This window comes from Pteropus vampyrus, unplaced genomic scaffold (assembly GCF_000151845.1).
Source record: "Pteropus vampyrus isolate Shadow unplaced genomic scaffold, Pvam_2.0 Scaffold228, whole genome shotgun sequence".
Taxonomy (NCBI): domain Eukaryota; kingdom Metazoa; phylum Chordata; class Mammalia; order Chiroptera; family Pteropodidae; genus Pteropus; species Pteropus vampyrus.
Window position 1 is genome coordinate 829,363 of NW_011889009.1, and position 2,702 is coordinate 832,064.

At 52.9% G+C, this 2,702-nt stretch overlaps 1 protein-coding gene and 1 long non-coding RNA gene across 2 annotated transcripts in view; both read left to right on the forward strand.

Annotated features, from left to right (window-relative positions):
* Positions 1-2,702, forward strand: part of GPT2 (glutamic--pyruvic transaminase 2) — a 24,791-nt gene that overhangs the window by 14,715 nt on the left and 7,374 nt on the right. The window lies entirely within an intron of this gene.
* Positions 786-2,483, forward strand: LOC111728786. The gene is made up of 2 exons (XR_002775952.1): positions 786-1,446; positions 1,771-2,483. It is a non-coding gene; the product is annotated as an uncharacterized LOC111728786 (long non-coding RNA).

Consider the following 2,702-nt stretch of genomic DNA (forward strand, 5'->3'; position numbering starts at 1 on the left):
CTCAGGACAGAAGCGGGTGGACCATGGAAGCGTGAGGGCTGGGGCTGGAGCCCCACACTTGCATCAGCCTCGTGTCCGAGGCACCTCGGCCAGGTTCTTGGCTCTGCTGTCCTCTGGGCTGGAGTCCCCCTCAGGAAGGACCTGTCGGAACGGTGGCGGGTTCCTCGGAGAGACCAGAGCCGCTGCCTCCCAGAACCTCAGAACCCCGGGCTTCAGAGGAGGCTTTGCTGGCAGGAGACCCATGGGCCCGTAGTAAAGAAATATCTTCATTACGTAGATAGTTCGAGGCCGAAATACAAGTTGAATCATCGTGTGCTTTTAAAAGATATGTCTATGTGTTTTTCAGACATTCCTGATACTCTCGCATAGGCAAGAATATACGTCTTTATTTATACTTTTTGGCATTGTGTTTTATTTTATTATTAGTTCCAAGTCTCCAGTACACGGATTAGACATTTATATAGTTTATGAAACGATCCCCCCGATTGCTCTGTCTCCCTCTGGCTCTGCACACAGCTCTCGCCTGATTGCTGACCGCGTCCCCTGCGCCGTGCTCCCCATCCCTGTGCTCCCCATCCCCGGGACCATCTATCAGCTACTGATTTGTGCTTCTTTAACCCTTCACCGCTTTCTCCCAGCCCCCGACCCCCCTCCCCTCTGGCTGTCATCAGATTGTCCTCTATATTTGTGAGTCTGTTTCCTATTAGTTTGTTCTTTTTGTTCCTTAATTTCCACATGTAAGTGAAATCACATGGTATTTATCTTTCTCTGGCTTATTTCGCTCAGCATAATAACCTCTAGGTCCATCCATGTCGTTGCAATATGTCTTTATTTTTAACAACAATGTAACATACTTTCCATACTGCTTTGCATCAAGATATATGTGTGTGTAAATAACATATGTGCATATATATACATATGTACACGTGTAGATAATACACCTGGATCCAGGGATACACCTGTACGTAGCAAAGAAATGGTCTTTTTAGAGCTGTCAGGCTTTGATTTCCCTCCTTCAGCTTATTGTCTTGCTCTTTATGACACTCCTTGCCTTCCTGTCATCTAGCACAGACAGACAGACAGACAGACAGACAGACAGACATAACCCTCAACCACACACACTCCTCACATAAGAATGACAAGACCCCTCCACCCACCTGGTTTACCTGAGTTGGAGGGCTGGGGCGGACCCTGGGGCATCGCTGGGGGTTGACTACACCCCCTCGGGCACAGCACCTAGGGAGAGTGGTCCCTTAGGGTCGCCAGGGACCATAGGACACCCAAGTGATTCTGGGTGGGCTTCTCACCTCGGGACAATTTAAGGAGCATTACAGCCGACATTCTGGTGTCGTCGGGGCTTTTTTAGGTCAGGTGCAGAGCAGGAAGTGCATAGAAGATGTGATTCACTTTGCGTGGGAAGAGAAGGTTTTCCTCCTGGCTGACGAGGTAAGAGCTGTACCACCTGTCCCCTCAGATGTCCCCCATGAGGAGGGCTCAGGCCCGATCGAACGTCCTAGGTGTCGGAAGAGAGATTCTGCCCTAGGATGAGGATGCTCAGTGTTACGGCCTGTGAGAATGGCCTAAACCATCCTTACATTGGTCTGGACTCCTGGTTATAAATTTCAGAACTCTAACCCAAACCACTTAAACTTAAAAGAAAAAAAAAATTTGAAAGGAGTGGGGTTGCAGGCGTGGGGCTGGATCCAGGGGCTCAAAGCCCATCTTCCAGATTCTCTCTCATTCCGTCCTGTGCGTGGACCCCACGCACAGCCTGTCTTTCCAGCTGAAAAAGAGTGTTTGTTCCTGGTGGTCCCAGCCTACCCGGCACCCAGCCTCACACCCACTGCTGAACCAATCACTGTGGTCCTGTGGTTGAGAAGTGCAAATTGGCCAGGCCCCTGAGCAAGGGGTGGGGCCTCTGCCTTGACCCCCAAACCTCCCCTTGAGAGCAGGGGAGAGGTGTTCCCTGTGGGCAAATCTGAACTTTCTCAGCAAGGGAGGGTGGGTGCTGGGCTGGTGCTGAGACGCTGTGCCCCCTTGTGGTCTCACGTGGTCCTCACAGCCCCTGGTAAAGAGTGGGACCTTAATTAACCCCTTAGCTTGTTGCTTCTTGAACCCGGGTCTGGAACCAGGGCCTGCCCATTCTTTTCCTGCTTTGCAAGGAAGAAATTGAAGACCTGTCAAATGCTGTTTTCACTTCATCTTCGTTTCTGCACGATTTCCAGTTAATCCGAGCTTTTAGCGCACTAGCTTCATTTCTCTGCTCCCTAGTACCTGCCCCCTACACCCACCCACCCCCCAAATTGTGGCCTTTGATTTATAGCAGACGGGCCTAAAATGTTCATTCCTATGGGAACGAAGGGACAGCAGAGTGACCCACGGTCTTCCTTGTGACCTGGTGCCCTAGCCTTCTCCCCTCCGTGTCTGGGAAGAGGAGAGGGAGCGGGCTGGGAAGGAGAAAGGGGGTAGTGGAGGAAGGGGGACTCTGCCTGGCCCTCCCACCGACCCACCCGCCCCAGAGAGCCTGGGGTGCCCTGCTGTCCCGAGTGGGCAGGGTGGGGTGCGAGGCCGGACGGGGAGGGACAGGGCAGGTGTGGGCGCTGCTCGTGGGGTGCCCGACAGTGACAGTGGATGAACAACGAAGTAGTTCCAGCCTGGGCAGGTGCCGCGAGGGGCCGAGAGCGGTGCGGTCAGGCCTTCGG